The sequence below is a fragment of the Dipodomys spectabilis genome, unplaced genomic scaffold (assembly GCF_019054845.1).
Source record: "Dipodomys spectabilis isolate Male_0828 unplaced genomic scaffold, ASM1905484v1 ptg000094l, whole genome shotgun sequence".
Lineage (NCBI taxonomy): Eukaryota > Metazoa > Chordata > Mammalia > Rodentia > Heteromyidae > Dipodomys > Dipodomys spectabilis.
The window spans coordinates 7,455,743-7,476,055 of record NW_024870771.1 but is presented as its reverse complement, the minus strand read 5'-3'; positions in this window follow the sequence as shown (position 1 = coordinate 7,476,055).

Here is a 20,313-nt window from a genome sequence, read left to right as displayed (position 1 = left end):
GCCTGATTTCGAAATTTTAAGGGACAGACAGTTATAGGAATCAAGATAGCATGATTAATGGAACCAAATAGAGACCACAAGTTAAATCATATAGATTTTCAGATAGGCTACTGTTGCCAGAGTAAAAGCATAGTCTTTCCAGGCAAGGGTGAAAAACACCCGATGTATTCACAAAGAAAAAAAACTCATCCAAAGTGACTAAAAAATACACGGAAATTTCAAAAACCCCAATAACCATTAAAGCAATTAAATCATCATTAAAGTAGTTTTCCACAAAGGTAACCTCTTTAGCAATTTTTGTCTGATATTCAGACTCTAAGCCTTTTGTTTCTCATCCACAGTCATGTGTTCTGACAGCATCCATAATACAACAGTAGGAAAGCTGATTATCCCAGAGGCCAGCAAACCATGGGCTGCATCCAACCTACAATCTATTTTTATACAGCTTGTGAACTAAGAATGGTTTAATGTTACTAAAAAGTTAAACATGACAGAGACCCACAAAATGGGCCCACAAAGCTTAAAGTGTTTACAGTGTTACCCTACAAATGAAATGTTTGTCTAGCCCTATATTATCCTGCAAGAATAATAATTCATCTGAGTCTCTGACATGTTACCTTCCTGAAAAGAGAAATGTTACCTTCCCTCCTGTGGTCCCGAGCGCCAAGGACAGGGCTGGACACTCAGATAAGCTTAACAGAGACTAAAGCAGCCTCTCTTGTTCCTTAGCCTCAGACTTAGTGCCTTACACTCTTTCAGGATCTGAGGAGACAGAGGTCAAGACTACATCAGAATCTCCAAGCCTACGGAGCTGGCACTAATGGGGAGACAGACAACATACAGGTAAAGTCTTGCCAGGAAGTGTAGGAAGGACTGGAGAAAACTAAGTGTGGGAGGCAAGGCATTCCCAGGTCCTGCTAGTTGGCATGTGGAGGAGTGGCGAATGTTTATTCAACACAGTCAGGAGGCAGGCACCCTGGAGAAGGTGGTGTGAGTGAGGAGACCACCATCTAAGCCTGCTCTGGGGAAGCGAGTTGCAGTCGCGGTTAAGTGCTTGAAGTTATGCTCACGGTCATTAGCTCACTTTAGACTTCCCACCATTGTGAGCATATTTCAGAACAGCATATTGTACATGATGCACATGTATAATTTTAATTACCTTGAATAAAAATTTTAAAATAAAAACCTCCTCTCTCTACTTTGCAGCCTGGGTTGTAGAATTCAGTACTCATTTGGGCTGAGCTCACCCCTGGATTCCCTGCCACTCTTCTCCCATACAGTGCTCTGTAACTAAAGGCCATGTGCTTTATACCCCCTCCCCATGGCCAAATGCCTCCTCATAATCCTTTTACAGGAGCCCTAAAAGCTTCCAACTTGGGAATCACTGTTCCTTGACTCCTGTTTTACTTTTATGAAATACATACTAATTCCCTGTCCCAACAAACACAAATAAGACATTTGTACATATTATTAGATTACAAATAAGATCTCTATAAATATAAAGGTAAGAGCCATTTAACTTCTGCTTTGGGAGAAAGAATGATAACCTTAAAAGAATCATTTCAATTCAGGTCCAAATCCACCCTTTTTTTGGCTGGAGACTCCACACAAATAACATGAACTCTCTTGGTTTCCTCATCGACAAGAGAAGCTAATGACACCTGTCTCCTAAAACACATAACACACTCAGAGCAGAGTGCATGCAGTCCACTGCAGACCGTGTGTTGGTAAGTGCTGGTGGTGATGTCTGCAGGACAGCACTCCGTGCAAGGCTCTTCACTCACGAAGACTGTGCTCGTGAGGAAACAGTGGAGTTGGAAAGAAGACAGCAAGAAAATAAACAAGGCAATGCTGGATGCTGTGACTTGCACAGAGGGTAAGGGTCATAGGGAAAAGCATCCCCAAGGAATGGCTAAACTGACTCTGCGGTAAGGTCCATCGTTCCAGAGAAAGCAGATACTCTGGACTGAGGGAATCCATCATGGATGAGGCTGGAAGAATACGCAGTGTGACTGAGGTTAATAACAAGGGTTATGGGGAAGGGGAGGAGTACCAAGGAAACCAAATGGAAAGGGCTTAATTTGCTGTGCTAAAAAATTTGTAAGGAAGGATGCGGTTCACACATGAAGATTTGATTAGGGTAGGCAAGCCTGAGACAAGAAGACACAGTGCAGAAGTAGGTCAAGGAATTGAGAGGGGATACAATAACAGAGTTTGCCTTTCCTGTGGAATATCTTAGCAGGAAGACAGATGTAAAAAGTAACATCTGTATTGGAAACAGATGTGGAGGGTGCCTGGGTCTATTTTCTGTTACTGTAAAGAAATGAAAAGTACCCAGCCTTGATTAAAATAAGAGATTTAAACTTGTTCACACTTTCTTAGATCCAAGAACCTGGCTCTGGCTTCTTCTGGCTCTGGTGAGGGTCTGACTGGAGGCAGCATCACAATAGTTTAGAAAAATGATAACACTGGAAGTCAGAGAACAGGAAGCAGCCAGGCTCACCCTGACCTTCCAAGTCAGGACTCTTGAAGGTCCCAGCACCTCACACTTTGCCACACTATGGACCAAGCTTCCAGCAAATGAGCCTTTGGGAGATCTATTCAAACTCTACCCAACAGAAGAGCAGGATTGTCCCCTTGCAGATAAATTCATTCAAACAGGACTCTTTTTGTGTAGAGTAGAAGTAGAGGAGGGCTAATGAAAGAGCCCAGAGACATACTTACGACTCAGAGAAAAGTCAGCCAGATAGCCACAAAGAAGAATAAGCAGAGAGGAAGAGGAGGACTGGAGTTTTAAAGTCATACTCCAGGAGAGTAAGAACACCAAAACAGGTGACTAGCAAGCTCCAAGCTCTCCTTCTCTAGTAGAAATGGTTAGCCAACCAGCTACTGCCTGAACCAATTTTGCAGATGAGGCAAGCAGTCAAGTTCATAACAATCAAGCAAATGCTTGATTAAGAAAAGGCCATCTAGCCCAGCACCAGTGGTTTACACTTGTCTTAGCTATTCAGGAGGCTAAAATCTAAGGATCATAGTTCAAAGACAGCCCAGCAGAAAAGGTTATGAGACCCTGAGCTATAATTAATCACCAAAAAGCCAGGTGTGGAACGATAGCTCAAGTGGTAGTGCTAGCCTTGAGTTAAAAAACTAAGAGACAGTTCCCAGGCCCTTAGTTCAAGCCCCAGGACAGAAAGGAAGAAAGACAAAAGGAAAGGAAGGGGGAGGGAGGGAGGGAAGGAAGAAGGAAGGAAGTAGGGAAGGAAGGGAGAGACAGAGAGAGAGAGGAAGGGAGGGACAGAAGGAGGAAGGAAGGGAGGGAGAGAGGAAGGAAGGAAGGAAGGAAGGGAGAGAAAGAGAGAGAGGAGGGAGGGAAGGAGCTCTCTTCAAAATGTGTAGGAAAGGTTTCTGCTGTTTTGCTCCAGGTCTTCTGCAGAGGTAACCGAGATTCCTATTCCTATACTCAGATGGAACCAGATAAGAGCAGACATGCTCATGAGGCATTGTGTATGCTTGTTCTTACCTGTCTAAGGGATACCTGAAGGACTACCTTGCACATTCTCTATCAGGTACAAATCAAGTACAAAGAGTGGCCAGCACTGCTGTCAAATGCTATCAGGAAACAGCTGCAAGGATGACTGGGGTGATTGTGTCTTGATAGAGACATCTCAGAATCTGTTTAAGCCCTTGAGAAAGCTGGGGTAAGAGGCTCTGGGAAATCAGGACATTTAAAAGTAACTTGAACTACAGGTGAATTTAGAAAACCACTCATGCCCAGACAAGATGCTCTAAAAGAAAAGATCTGAGAAGACATTAAGCTTTCACTTTGAGCTAATCCCTAGGCTCAGAGCCTAAGCCCGGCTAATTGGTAAGGGTCTACACCAGAATGGATTCCAGCCACAAGGAACGGTGCTTGCTTTCCTTCTGTTTCCTCCCCTGCCTCTCTCTTTCTTTCTTTCTTTCCTTCCTTCCTTCCTTCCTTTCTTTTCCTACTTTTCAGTCTCTTTCTTTCCCTTTTCCTTTTTTAGTGATTTTACTTATTTGTCTGTTTCAGCTCCTCAAATTTTAGGAAATCTGTTGAAATATTAGTTCGGGCTAGATGCAGTAGTGTGAGCCTATAGTTCAGCTACTTGTGAGGCTGAGGAAGGAGGTTCACTTGCATTCAGGAGTCGGAGGAGGCCTGGGCCACTAGCAAATACTCTTCTTGAAAAAAGAACCCAAAAGCAAAAACCTTTGTGAAACTCTTAAACAAACTACTGTGGGCTGGGAAAGTGGCTCCGTGGCAGAGCGCTTGCCTTGCATGCGTGAGGCCCTGGGTTCGATTCCTCAGCACCACATAAGCAGAAAAAGCTGGAAGTGGTGCTGTGGCTCAAGTGGTAGAGTGCTAGCCTTGAGCTGAAGAACTCAGTTGATAGCACCCAAGCTGCTTTCCGGACCCATGACAGGGGGAAAAAAAAAACCACAAAAACTACTATAACTTCAACTAACCAAAACAAAGCCTGTACTACAATTTTGCAAGATGCTACCATTGGGGGAAACTGGGTAAAAGGGACATGAAGGCTGCATACTAAGCGGGTCATGCCTGCAATCCTAGCTATTCAGGAGCCTGAGATAAACTGACTAAAGTTCAAAGCTTAGCTTGGGTAGGAAAGTCCATAAAATTCTTATCTTCAATTAACCACCAAAAAGCCAGAAGTGGCTCAAATGGTAGAGCACCAGTGAAAAAGGTAAGTGATAGTGCCCAGGCCCTGAATTCAAGCCCCAGAACCAGTACACAAAAAAACGGGGACATGTAACACACTGTGTAATTTGTTGTAACTGCATGGGAATCCCTAAGTCTCTCCATAAAATGCATAACTTAATTCTAAAAGTAAAGATATTCAAGCTAAGAACTGAGGTCTCACTCCTGTAAGGAGGAGGCTTAGGTCTGAGGATCAAAGTTGGAAGCCAGCCCAGGAAGGAAACGTCCATAAGACTTTCATCTCCAATTAATTACCAAAAAAAAGTGGAGCTGTGTTTAAAATGAGTACTAACCTTGAACTAAAAGCTCAGGGACAGTGCCTAGGCCCTAAGTTCAAGCCCCAGGGCTGGTGCACATGCACACACATGTACATGCACACATGTGCGCAAACACTCACACACAGAGTAAAGATATTCCCACACACTAGCTGATCTAAATCCTTAAAATACGAAGATACAAGTGCCAGTGGCTCATGCCACTAATTTTAGCTACTCAAGAGGCTGAAATCTGGAGGATAGCAGTTTTGCAGGTAGACCAGGCAAGGAAATTCAAAACCAGCAAAAGTTAGGCTGTTAGTGTAGCTCAAGTGATAGTGTGCCATCTGGACAAGCAAGAGCAAGTGTAAGGCCATGAGTTCAAATCCTAGTACTTGCAAAAACACCCTGGCAGGCAATCCTCCTGCCTCCACATACTCTTATCATTTGCTTCACCCTAGTATTTGCCCGGATTTTGCTACCTGGGGTTCATTTTTCTTAAGAGGCAGGCTGGTGTACTGAAGATTCCCTGAAATACATATGTTGGTTTTTACCATTTCTCAGTAAGTTAAAGGTGACCAGCGCCCATTTCTGAATCTTTTTTTTTCTGCTTTTATTAAATGAGAGTGATGATGTCAGCATTTGTCGAACCCTTATCACACTGCAGCCTCAAGAGCGCCATATGAACGGGGCATCATGACCCCATCTTACAAACACTGATATGAGGTCACACAGGGGGCCAGGACTGGTGTCCAGTCCTATTGACTAGGAGTCACCGAGTCAGGGTTCATTCTCAGTGTTCATTCTTCTGAAGATTAAGGCAGGCAGCAAAAGCACCCACGGAGACCGTGTGCATGCTCTGACTAATGTCTTTGCAACTATGAAGCTTTTAAAGGTGTGCTGTGCAAATGAGTACATGCGGATCCTAGGGCAGCATGTACACATGTGCGGGACCAGCCACGGGTCAGGTGCTACCAATTGGGAGATGCAACTGGGCAGGCGCTGCCCACTCTCGTAAATCTAACCTCACCTCCTAAACTGCCCAGAGGCCCTGCCAGGCACCGCCTATGACTTACACATGCGGGATTGATGTCCTGGCCCATTCTTTCCCACCAATGCCTTTGTATCCCTCTTTCTGCAAACCCCAGTCCTAAAACAACAGGGAAATTCTTCCTGCTCCAGGAGCTGGCAGGCAAGCGGTCTCCCTTCCAGTGACTCCGTTGAAAAGCCCGCTAAGAGCCTTGCAGAAGTCAAACAAAAGAGCTCGCCTGTGGTAAGATTTGTGACTATGCCCAGTGGTCATGGGTGAAGCCGCACAATTGGCACGATTCATTTCAAAAGAAGGGGCTCAGGGGACGGCTGGGAAACGGCAGGAAGCAGAGTCTTGGAAAGAAGCTTGGGGAGGGGGATTCTCTGGGGGCCTGGCTCAGGAAGGAAGGAGCTGGACATGCCGGAGCCACTGGGAACGGGCCTTCTAGGACCATCTTCCCTATGTCACTGTCACAGGCTCTTGAGTTGGGGAGGCTTTGGAAGCAGGCCTTGGGGGTTACACAGAGTCATCCCTGGGGCAGGGACAGGCTTACACACACCCCCCCCCAACACTGGCTTATCCCTGAAGCCCAGCCTCTGTGCTTTGGTAGCCAGCAGAGGAAGTCTGAATGCTTCAGTAACAAGGCAAACTGCTGGACATCTGAGTTTCCTCATTCTTAGGAATCTGAGCCTACAGCAGAGCAAAGAACAAACAGTGGCCTCCAGCACTACCAGTCACCCCCCTGATCTAAACCGCCCTGGGCTGCAGCACGGCTGCTCCATCTTACAGGTCTACAGCTGGTGTTCAAGGCCCAGCATGTTACCAAGGTTACGCCACGATAGGACAGATGACCAAGATCTAAAATCACAGCTGACCAGCTGCATAGCCTGTCTGTTTCTGAAGGCTTTGGTAAGGAGGGGGAGGAACTGTTCACATCAAAGCCATGGAAACAAGGGTACTGTTTTGCTTGCTTCACTGAGAACAAGTGTTGCAGGGTCTTCCCATGATCTGGGGAGTGGGCCTCAGTTTCCTAGGTTTCTAGCACAGGATTTAGAAAATGTAGCACACAAGTATCCAGATAACAATGGGACAAGCAGTAAAGTTCAATACATTTTTACATTTTTTCTATAGATTTATTGAAATGCCTGTGTATTCATGACCTTGTTCGGGTTCCAAGTGTAGGACACTGAGGTTCAGAAAAGACCCTGGGGCTAGCTGGGGTGGAGGTGAGAAACCTGACTCACACCCCAGCTCTGTCCCTGCCCCTGCCCTGCCCTTCACAAAGAAGCCTTTCATGAGGAACTGAGAGCTTCTTGCCACCCAAAGCCCATGCTTTTGCAAGGCCCTGTTCTTTCTCCTCCTTTTTAGCACCAGTTCTTAGTCTGCAGAGTTCCAGTGCCACACCTGTAGCATGGGATTGAGGGTACTTCTGTCTAACGGAGCTCAGGATTGAATGGCAATGCATTCTGAAACTTGGCAACAAGGTTTTCTTTCAGCTTCCTAGAAGACAGAAGAGAGAAGAATTTGATTTCTATCCTGGCTCTATCCTGATAGTTGATGGCTTTGGGGAGGTTAATTCTCTGACTCTCATTCTCCTCAAATTATGTCATTCTGAGGGGGACATAGGAATGGAAGGAAAGAATCATTTAAACACAATGCTTCGAGGGAAGGAACAAGGGCTTCCCTGCTCCTTCTCCTGGACAGCTTTCGGAGCTATGGCTCCTGGAATTTGTTTCCTCAGACACAGCAATATCCATCCATGCCTCTACATGTCCTGTGCCCATGGCTGCCTTTCCAACCTAGATGTTTATTCCTCCATCTGTACTCAGGCCTTCTAGAAATCCTACCTCATTGTGAGGGCTGAGTATCAACTCTTCCATAATGTTGATGTATCTTACGCCAATATTCAACCCCTTTGGTGTAAGGAATCCACAATGGGGTAAACAGCAGTACCCATGATAGGAATGGTCCCACAGACCCATGATCCCAGCGATGTTTCTCCATGAAGTCCTGACACAGAGCAACAGCAATGGATGAGGACAGGTCTGAGGAGCGTTGAGCACTGGCCTCCACATTCCCCTTCCATGAATGTGCCCACTGAGGTAAAAAGAAGAGTGTCCTGGATGCTGCAGGCCACCTCACACCAGGTGAGTTCCTTCTGCCAGGTTGAATCGCCACAAAATGGTCTCTCAGCCCCTTCATGTGCACAGTCTACAGCTGATATCCAAGAAGTGGTGCTGCTCCCAGCCAAAGCCTCGGGGCCCTGGTGTCGACAAATGAAACCACAAAACCATGCTGGACTCTCTCCCTTTCTAACATTATTCCCAAACCCTTACCGAAGGGTTTTGGCTCAACAAGATTTGGCTGTTTCTAATAAGAAAGAGTTCTGACAAGGCAGATGTGCACAAGCTCCTTCCTGCTGCCCTGCAGGCCCCCTGCCCGCCTGGTACCTTCCTAGATGCTTTCTACTTCTGAACACAGCCTGTTCCTTCATTCACCATGTACCAGGCACCAACAGACACCTTTCTAGATTGCCTACCAAGAACGCTGCTTATCACACGGCAACTCCCCACTTAGGCAAGGAGAAGATTATCCCACTCAGCTGATAGGTGCAGAATCCCCAAGGCCTTTTTGCCTATTCACATGATATCTGGCTCTCAGTTCTGGGATCACAACACTAGGCAAGTCTCCCCTCAGTCCTTACTGCTGCTGGCCAGAGGCACCTTCCCATGGCTGCCTAGATAATTCTGCAGCTTCCAAACCGCAAGTTGGGCCTCCCACTGTACTTTCCTGGCTCTCTCTGTTACCAGATTGTTCAAAGCCTCAAATCAGACACTTTTCTCATATTTTCTCCTCCAGTGGATATTTGTAATATGTTCTTCATGGTAAGATAAATAATGACCCTTCAATATGTACACATGTTAAGACATGGAACCAGCAAGGTGCCTTTTATGAGAAAGAAGAATGAGTGCTGGTGGTTCTGCCCATAGTGTCAGCTCCTCAGGAGGCTGGGATCTAAGTATTACAGTTAGAACCCAGACCAGGTAGGAAAACCTCTGAGAGCCACATCTCCAGTTAGCCAAAAGAAAGAAAGAAAGGAAGGAAGGAAGGAAGGAAGGAAGGAAGGAAGGAAGGAAGGAAGAAAGAAAGAAAGAAAGAAAGGAAGGAAGGAAGAAAGGAAGGAAGGAAGGAGGAGAAGAAAGAGGAAAGAGAGAATGAAGAGGAAAAGAAAGAAAGAGAGAACGAAGGGGAAGAAGAAAGAAAGAAAGAAAGAAAGAAAGAAAGAAAGAAAGAAAGAAAGAAAGAAAGAAAGAAAGAAAGGAAGGAAGGAAGAAAGAAAGAAAGAAAGAAGGCAGAAAGAAAGAAGGCAGAAAGAAAGAAGAAAGAAGCCTCAGAAATGTGTTTCAAATGGTAGATCACCAGCCTTACTGAAGAAGGTAAAGGACATTGCCAAGGCCCTAAATTCAAGCCCCAGAACTGGCACAAAAAAAGAAAGCAGAAAGAAAGAGAGAAAGAGAAAGGAAGGAAGGAAGGAGAAGGGGGGAAAAGGAACTTAAGATGGGAGATCAACTGGAATGACAAGGACCCCAACAAGAAGAATGAGTAGTTGGTGAGAAATGATGGATGCTGCAAGCAAAGAACAAAGATGTCTTTTAAGATAGAAGAGGTCATAACCAATCCCTATGTCAATAAAGATCAATCTTTTTTGAGTAGGTGACCACCTGATGTTTTCATATTATTCTGGGTTAGCTTTATCATAGTCTTGTTAAAAAAAAAAACAATTCTCAGTAAGCAAAAGACATTAGGACTAAGAATGTAGCTCAGTGACAGAATGTTAGTCTAGCATGCGTATGTCCCAGTACTGCAGAGAGAGAGAGAGAGAGAGAGACAGACAGACAGACAGACAGACAGACAGACAGACAGACAGACAGACAGACACAGACACACAGAGTTTGTCTGTCTCACACAGTGAGACAGAGACACAGAGAGGGGAGGGAAGGAAGAAAGAAAAATGGGGAAAAAAGGAAGGGAATAGAAGAGAAAGGAAAGGAAGGGAAAAGAAGGAAAGAGAAGGAAAGGGAAGGGAACTAGCTAGCTAGTCAACGAGGCTCCAGCTCCAGGTACAGATGAGGTCGGCACACCCCACTCTGCCTGCCCCACTGAATGTAGTCCAGACAGAATGCTGGTATCACGACTAGAGGACTTGTCAAAGTCCACAGGAGCATGTGGATGGGGAAGAGGACAAGTACCTGAGAGAGCACTGAAGCTAGTGTCTCATCTCATCTCTGGCAGCTCAGGATCTCAGGGTGTGCGTGGGGAGACAGAATGCCTGAGGAGGATGTATCTATTGCTAGATGGAGGAGGAGGTATTAGGACTTGTAACACTCAGAAAGAGGGGAAGAATTTTATTGTTGTTTCACTGTTTTGTTTTTCCTTTCTTCAAACACTATATCACAGATGAAATTAGAAAATATTTTGAGCTAAATGAAAAGGAAGATTCAACGCTTAAAAGAGCCACTATTACTGATATCACTGACAAAAAGGATAATAAAGGCACATGATGAATAGCTCTATGCCCACAGATTTGATGACTTAGATCAATGGAAACTCCTTTTAAGACATAAGGCTAATGCACCAATACACACACAAAGAAAAACATTTAATGTAAATAGGCCTATAACTATTAAAGAAATTCAGTTAATGATTTCTACCATTCCAAAACAGAAAGCATGGGGACCAGATGGTTTCACCAATAAACTCTACAGAACAGCTAAAAAGCAAATGTTGCCAATTATCTGTGATCCAGAAAACAGAAAAAGATGAAAACATTTTCTAATTTTTCCTATAAAGCAGCATTATAAAATCAGAAAAGGTTGTTATAAGGAAGAAAAGCCACAGACCAGTATCTCTCATGACCACAGATGCAATTTTTTGGCCCTAACAAAATATTAGTAAGTCAAACCATCAGTATGTAAAAATAATTATACACCACGATCAAGTGGGATGTTTCCCAGGCAAGCAAGAATTCAACACTCAGAAATCAGACGATGTAATCCATCATACCAACATACTAGAGAAAAAAACTATAGGACTATATCAATAGATTTAGAGAGAGCATTTGACAAAATTCAAAATCCTTTTATAATTAAAAACTCTCAGTAACTTGGAACAGAAGAGAATTTACTCAACCTGATAAAGAACATGTAGAGAAAATCCAACAACACCATGCTCAACAGTGAGAACAAGACACTATCCTCCTAAGATTGGAAATAAGTGAAAGATGTCCATTCTTACCACTTCTATTCAATATCACACTGGATGTCCTATATAATACAATAAGGCAATAAAGAAATAAACGGTATACCAAGGGGATATCATGAAACTGTCATATTCACAGATGCATGATTGTCTATGTCGAAAATCTCAAGATGCTTGTAGACATAAACTAGAACTAATAAGTGAGTTCATCAAGATAATAAGATATAAAATCAATCATATTTCTATATTCTAATTTTTACCTTTTATACAAAAATTAACTTAAAATGAATCACAGATCTAAATGTAAGCTACTAAAATATGCGACATTAAGAAAACACAAAATGGGCTGGGAAGGTGACTCAGTGGTAGAGTGCTTGCCTTGCATGCATGAGGCCCTGGGTTGGATTCCTCAGTACCTACATAAGCAGAAAAAGCTGGAAGTGGCACTATGGCTGAAGTGGTAGAGTGCTAACCTTGAGCTGAAGAGCTGAGGGATAGCGCCCAGGCCCAGAGTTCAGGCGCCATGACCGACAAAAGAATAAAATTAAAAGAAAAACACAGGAGGCTAGTTATAGTTTTTAGATATTCTACTGAGCATTATCTATAAAGGACAAAACTGATATATTGGATTTCTTAAACATGTAGAACCTCTGTGAAAATGCTACTCAGAGAATAAAAGGACAACTACAAGCTGAAAGAAAATATGTGGAAGTTAGATCTAAATTATAAACATATATGAAAACATATGGTGCCATATGCATATATGTATAAACATATTGTCTAACGTATGGTGTACATGGGAGAGAACGGCAATGATGTACTCCTTTGAACAACTAACTTGTAGTTTAACAAAAGGAGTACCAGGAAGCTGGGGGAGGTCAAGGGGATGGAGGCTAATGAATGAAGAAAGTATATCCAGCCATAAGATTCAATGTACAATAGGTAAAAACAGAACTGAGAGAAGGATGAAAGAGGTGACATTGATCACGATGCATTGTATTGCCCACCTCTGGTGGCTCATGCCTGTAATCCTAGCTACTCAAGACATTGAGATCTGAGAATTGTGGTTCAAAGCCAGCCTGGGTAGGAAAGTCCATAAGACTTTTATCTCCAATTAATCACCAAAAAGCTAGAAATAGAGCTGTGTCTCAAGTGGTAGGCCACAAGCCTTGAGTGAAAAAGCTAAGGGACAGCACCCAGGCCCTTAGTTCAAGCCCCAGGACTGATACACAGACCGACAGACAGACAGACACACACACACACACAAATGCATTGTACTCACAAACTGACATGTTGAACTGAAATCCCTTTGTACAACTGCTTAAAGATAATACAAATAAATAAAGATGCATTGCATGGATAAATTGGTATGTTATCCTGAAACTCCTGCGTACAGCTACTTAAAGATAAACAATTAAAAAATATGTGTAAGTCACACATGTAGCAAAGGACTTGTAGTCAGTATATATTAATAACTCAAAAGAAACAAGTGTGGCACATGGGCCCCAAAGGCCCCCAGAGAGATGCGACTGGGAAGTGAGGTGCCTAGTGGCAAGTCATCGGGTCACTGAAGGATGCAATGGGCCCCGGCCCTTCCTCTTTTGCTTCCTAGTTATCAGGCAAGCGTCCCTGCTTCACCACAGGCTCCTGCCAGCACAGCCCAAATCAAGAGGACTCTAAACTGGAACCTCCAAAACGTTGAGCTCCAACAGATCTTTGTTCTTGATAAGTATGTTATCTCAGCCACTCGTGAGAGTAATGAAACTTCTACTAGCACAAGTGCCATGTGACCCACAATCCCAACTCTGAAGTATCTACCTCAGAACAAAAGTTACCCTTCATAGACTGCTGTAAATAGATTGTGTTGATTCACAACTTCAGTCAGTTCCCCAGGACGTGGCTCCCTCAATTCCAACTGCCTGCCTGCTTTCTCCCTTGCCCACCTTCTCTAATACTTTTGTTTATTCAATAAAGCATCATTTGATTAGTTATTGCACTGAAGAACTCATGGGTCATCAGGGCCCTTTTCTGAGGAGGATTACATTTTCTGGTATGGCTCTAACTGGGAAAATTCAAGGTTTTGTATTTGAGAATAAAAGCCCCAGACCCCAGAATAATGGACCTCTACAGAAAGAAACTTTAGGCAGTATCAAGCCTAATTTATTTTGTGCTATGAGAGTGTTTTCTACCATGTAAGTGACCACTTTCCTGACAGTCACATATTGTCTAATGACAGAGGAGATGCATCCTTCCATACTTTCACTGTTGGGTGAATGTCAGAGTTGCTTATGCAGACCTGGATAATGTAGGTCAGTCACTCATTTCCAGGTTTCTGGGTGAGGGAGCTGCTACTGGAGGAATGTGGCACATCATCTTTACAATGAAATCTATCTCTTGGCAGTACTCGAGTTTGAATTCAGGGCCTCACGCTTGCTGTACCACTTGAGCTTCCCAACAAGCCCTTCTGGAGTTGCTTCCTTCTAAGGTCTTCTTTTATGCCCAAGCCAGCCCATCTGCATTCCTTGTATTTGCACTTCCCCTTGTCACTGGGATGGAAGCATGTGCATGGTGACCAGGCATTGTACTTCCCTTGTCAATTAGGATGACAAGCATGACCTACCACAGCCAGTCACTGGCTGAAGTAAAGACTCACAGTTTCTTGCCTGAGCTGACCTTAAATGATTATCTTCAGATCACTACCTCTAGAATAGCTAGGACTATGGGCTTGAGTCAGGGCACTAAGCTACAGTAAACTTTTAAATTATTAATAGCACCATATGTAAATAATGGTAAATTGTACAGAAAATATATTCACCAATACCAAGTTCTGTATTATCATTACTGGGTATTAAGAACTGTACATCTAGGAAAAAAATAGGAGTGAAGGAAGGTATGACATTGTCCAAAAAGAATTGTACTCATCACCTGACTTATGAAATGGTATACCCTCTGTATCATCTTTATAACAACAATAAAAATTAATAATTAGAAAGGAAGTGTACCTTATTGTACATGCTTTACTTTGGTATGACTGGGAGGGCTAGATAATTCCATCTGTGTCACCACAAACTCTGCAGGTGGCTTTATGATGACTGTGAGATCACTTGGCAACAGGAAAATTTCAAGGTCCATTCTTGACCAAGGCATTGCCATGTAGTGTTTGTATTTATCAGCCTGGTGCTGGGTGAGTGAGCCCATTCTGCCTGAGAAGGCCCAGACCTCATCAACTAGGCCCTATAGCAGATGCAGGTTTTTGGTTTGGGGTGTTTTGTTTTTGTTTTTGTTTTTTTTCTGGTTGTGGAGCCTGAACTCTGGGCCTGGGCGCTGTCCCTCAGCTCTTCAGCTCAAGGTGAGTACTCTACCACTTAGGCCACAGCGCCACTTCTGGCTTTTTTTTTCTGCTTATGTGGTACTGAGGAATCGAACCCAGGGCCTCATGCATGCAAGGCAAGCGCTCTACCACTGAGCCACCTTCCCAGCCCCCAGTATTTTGTTTGTTTTTAAATGGGATTCTATCAGTTATATGAGGGGGTAGGATTTCACTGTTACATGTCCATACATGCATGGACTGTATCCCAACCCATGTTACATGTCCATACATGTATGGACTGTATCCCAACCCATGTTAACCCCTACCACCAGCACACTTCTTCACATGTCATTTCTGTGCATCCCTGAAAAAGTTCCTCAGTTCATCAGGTACTGGTGGCTCACGCCTGTAATCCTAGCTATTCAGGAGGCTGAGGATCGTGGTTTGAAGCCAGCCTGGCCAGGAAAATCTGTCAGAGACTCTTATCTCCAATAAATTACTTGGAAAAAGCTGAAAATGGCTCTGTGGCTCAAGTGGTAGAGCACTAGCCTTGCACAGGCCCCTTACACAGACCACACTTGCACAGATCAGCCCTGCACAGACCAGCCCTGCACAGAGCAGCGCAGCACAGACCAGCCCTGCACAGACCAGCCACTCCCCCAGGCTTGAGGAAAGCATGGGTGCATCTCATCAGTGTGGTGACAGAGTGGGAAAAACCCCAAGATGATTGGGGAGCTTGGCTTGTATAGCCCTAGGGAATAAAATATGACTTAAAGTAGAAAAAAAAAATCTTTGGCTTCCTACCTATGACATGAAAGAGGAATTAGACTCGTTCTGAGAGATGCAGAGGACACTTGATGAACAGGTGATACTGCCCTAGGTGGCCATGAGGATAGAACTGGCTGGGAATATATCACTCAGTACTGAAGGACCAGATTTTCCATCTGGAAAGCAGTGAGGACAAGGAGCGGCTCCTGTGGAATGTCTTCTGCCGTAATCAAGCTACAGACTGAGTAACTTATCCTGTGAACAGATGTTAACTGGCCCACGGTTCTGGATGCTAGAAAATCCAAAAATGAGGGACCATCTACGGTGAAGATCTTGGTGCACCACCCCATGAAGAAGGGCAAACAGAGAATGAGAGCGAGAGACAGGCAAGGAGACAGACAGGCAAGCCCAGGATCATCTTGGTAGTCTTGGACCCTTTGATGATCGACGTTAATTCATTCACTCATTCATTCACGAGGGTGGATCCTTCATGATCCAAAAACAGCTCACTAGGCCCCAGCTCCCAACACAGCTGCATTTTCTTTTTCTTTCTTTTTTTTAAAGTAAGTTTTTTATTATGAAAATACCATACAGAGGGGTTACAATTACATGGGCAAGGTAATGAGTACATTTCTTATCAAGCATTGTTGCCTCCTCCTTTGTTGTCCCCTACCATCCCTGCCCTCCCATCTCTCCCACTACACCCCCCATCTCCCACATCCCTCACGCATGCCCCCCGCCAAAGTTGTAAAGTTTGTTTTTCAACATAGCATCTTGTATATCTCATTGTTGCAATGGGTCCACCTGTATCCCTATTTAAACAATTTCGAGTTAGTTCTTGACACATGCTTTTGTGGGAGTGGGGGGGGTAACCTTAAATCCAGAGCATTTCTTAAAATCGCATTTCTGAGATTGAGTGCCATTCTGGCAATCATTGCTGCACTAGAAGTGGTAAGAAAATATTATTAACAGGAAAGAGATTCCACTTCATGCAAGACACGAACTTGCAGCAACAAGAGCACCTCAGCATCTAACAGGCTGCCGAAGAGAACACTTACCTGGCAGGGCGCCTGATAAACAGACCATGTGGCCACCAGTCCTGTATCTGCCCACAATTCTCCATATCCACAAAGGCTTTTCTCTTCTGAGATGTTTTTAATAATCACACTCCAGGTGATTTCATAGCTAAACCCTGACTTCTACGCTAAGTTCCTCCAATGAAGACATAGGACATGACTTCTATTTCATAGCCAATCACATGCTTTGTTAAAGACATAGATATTTCCCTTCCCCTCCACAAATTATACCAACATCAAATACAGTGAAAATAGTGGTAATACCATGGGGGAGGAACATACAAAGCAATAAAGAAATCATCTTATAAATATGTTAGGAAAAAAACAGATTGTTTAAATAGTGATACAGGTGGACCCATTGCAACAATGAGATGTACAAGATGCTATGTCGAAAATCGAACTTTACAACTTTGGTGGGGGGGGAGAGGGAAGGGGGAAGGTGGGAGATGGAAAGGGATGGGAAGGGGAAACAAAGGAGGAGGCAACAATGCTTGATAAGAAATGTCCTCATTACCTTGCCCATGTAATTGTAACCCCTCTATATTGTATTTTCACAATAAAAAATGTAAAAAAAAAAAAGACACAGATATTTGAGAAACATTGCCTAGGTGGCTGATTCCATGTCTCTGCAGAAAAAGAAACATGTTTCCTTCATCTGCTGCTCTCACTCACTGTTTTGCTTTGGGGGGTGGCTTGAACTCGGGGTCTGAGCATGGTCCTTTAGCTTTTGTTCTCTCTCTCTCAAGGCTGGTTCTCTATCACTTGAGCCATGCTTCTACCTCTGGAATTTTAGTGTTTAGTTGCAGATAAGAGTTTCACAGAGTTTTCTAAGTAAGCTGGCTTTGAACTATGATTCTGAGATCTCACCCTCCTGAGTAGCCAGGATTACAGGTATGAGCTACTAGAACCCAGCACTTGCTCACTTTTTGAGTTTTACTGAGCGATAATTCATATACCAAACAAATGACAAATTTTAAGTAATTAAATGTATCAAATACACTCCGAAGATCATACAACCATACACAGTCCATTTTGGAGCATTTTTGTTCCTCCCAAACACCCCTCATACTTCTTAGCATCCACTCCCCTGTGCCTCTCAACGCATAGCCTGCTGCCAGCCTAGGCTCTCATTCAGCAGTACTCCATTGAATGGATATGCCACAATGTGTTGATCTTCCAAGGACATGAGAGCTGCTCACAGCTTTTTAAAGTTGCTGTGGGTACTCATGTACAAACCTCAGGAATTATGATTCATAAGTTGCTTCGGCATTCACATTACAAATCATTATGTGGAGAATTTCTCTTGGTAAATGAACAGGAGTGGAATGGCTGGGTTGTGTGGTAACTTTAATGTTCTAAGTAACTGCCAAACTTTCCCAAAATAGATGTACCCTTTATAAACCCACCAGGAATATATAAGGATACTAATTTCTCTGTATCCTCACCAATACTTGCTTGTGGATAGTTTATATTTTATTACAGTCATGCTAGTGGGTATGAGTGGCATTTCACATACTTTTGTGTTTCCCTAATAATTAGTGGAGTGTTTTTGTGTTGTTGGTCACAGTTATAACCTCACTGGATAAGTGTCTAGATACATTTCTTTGCCCAGTTTTATTTTTTTATTGTGTTTTTGATAGTTAAATATTTTTGCTGGTCCTGGGGCTTGAACTTAGAGCCTGAGTATTGTCCCTGAACTTCTTTTGCTCAAGGCTAGCACTCTACCACTTGAGCCACTTCTGGCTTTTTGTTGTTGTTTATTTGGTACTGAGGAATCGAACCTAAGGCTTCATGCATGTTGGTCAAGCACTCTACCACTAAGCCACATTCCCAGCCTCATAATTTAATTTTAAGGGTTGTTTATATCAGTGACATCCCTATTGAACTGGTGAGCACTGTTTGGCATGGAAATATTGGGGGGCAATAAAGACCCCAGGATTCTGGCCTGATGTGTTTATACTAGCCTGCACTCTGTGTCTGGGGCTGAGTGTGGAAGGGGAACTCTGACTTCTTAACAGTGCCTGCCAGCAATGGCATTTCTGCAAGATGGAGCTGGAGAGATGAGACCCCATGATCCATCCCCGCCCTAGTTGAAGTGTGGGAGTGTGTGGAGTAGGAGCTCTGTCTTCTTGGCCACACCTATGCTGGGGTCTGCCCCAGCCTCTCTAGGGGTCCCATCCCATTTCCTAGGTGGAGATAGTGCTTAGGGTGTGACCTGGGTTCATCCCTCCTTCTACGGGATGAATGTGTACTGTAGCCATCTCTGCCAGAGCAAATGGCAGCATGTTCAGCCTGTGGTACCCAAGACCCTCTAGCACCCGGAGCAGGACCTGACCCATATTGTCAATACATTAATGTACCTGTACTTTAGTGTGTACAGTTTAAGTATGGAATTACAGCTCATACCATACATGCTTGTTGTGTTGTTTAGCCTAACAGCATATGGACAATCACTGGCTTAGGCTGGCTTATCTTTTCTTCATCATTAACACAAGGATGCAGCATGTGTACAGTAGCAGCTGCATTTCCAGTTCTGAATTTGGGTCTTTTCCTGGGTTAGTAATATGCAAAACAATGCGCTCTTCTGCTGTTGTGCAGTGAGCTGCAGTATGCAGACATCGCTGTGATCATGAGGGGAATCCACTGCGCACTGAGTATGATATTAAATGCATGTCTATATGCTTAACTTACATACATCTGGATTGTGGACATTTTCTCATGTTTCTAAACATTCTATTATTTTTTACTCATTTTATATGGTTATGCTATATCTTGTGTGTGCACATGCGTGCACACACATCTGCATGTGCATTGCTCAAACTCAAGACCATGCACTCCCACTTGGCTTTTCATTCATGGCTAGCCCGCTACCTCTTGAGCAACACCTCCTTTTCTAGCATTTTGTTTGTGAATTGGAGATAAGAGTTTATGGACTTTGCCACCAGGACTGACTTTAAACCTCGATGCTCAGATCTCAGCCTCTTAAGTAGCTAGGATTGCACGTGAGAGCTTTCTATTGATTTGGACATATTTCTTTCCTTCTCAAGTTATTTCTATACACATCATCAGATTCCATCTTCTCACTGACCCTGAGAAATACGCAGAGCAGAAGATGTTCTCTCTGATATGCGGGAGGACTGCGACTTCCATTCTACACAGCTACACAGCTACAGGTAAGGCCAGGATTCACATCCGGCTGCCCTGATACCCTGGCTTTCTCTGTGTGTCCTTCAAGACAAACGGAGACCACTATTTCATCTCTTGTGGACAATGCTCTCCAGTCCACCTGCTGATCCCCATGGCCTCCTTGTTCCTGGGTTCCTGCTGGGGCCTGTGTGGCCTTCTCACAGAACTAGAAAAAATGCAGGTGCTACTCCTGTGCACTGCTCTCTAACCAAGCCCCCTCCCTCTGTAGAATAGACTGTGTCACAGACCCTGGGGAGAGCCAAAGAAAAACAAAAGTGGCTGCTCCTAGAAATAGATGCACCCAGATGCCAGAGCCATGTGCAGCTTGTCACCAGTGTGTTGCTGGAAGGGCAAACCAGGCCAGCAAAGGCACAGCACCTGTAACATGAGTGGACCAGGACTGGTCCACCTGACAAGGGCACAGGAAGGCTGCCCATGAATGAATGTGGAGGAATGCCTGTGGAGACTCCTTCCTTCGCTCTGATCTGGAGCTCACGCAGTCAGAGTGATCCCTGGGAAGCAAGTGAGAAGACTAAGTCTAGGCTGAAAAGTGTGCTTGGCATGGGGTACCACTATACAGCAGTGGGTGAGACTGGCACTCCCACTCAGCTCCATACCATCTTCCTGTCATCCTGTCACTGAGTAGCTAGGATGGCAGGCATGAGCCACCAGTGCCCAGCTCAAAGCTATAC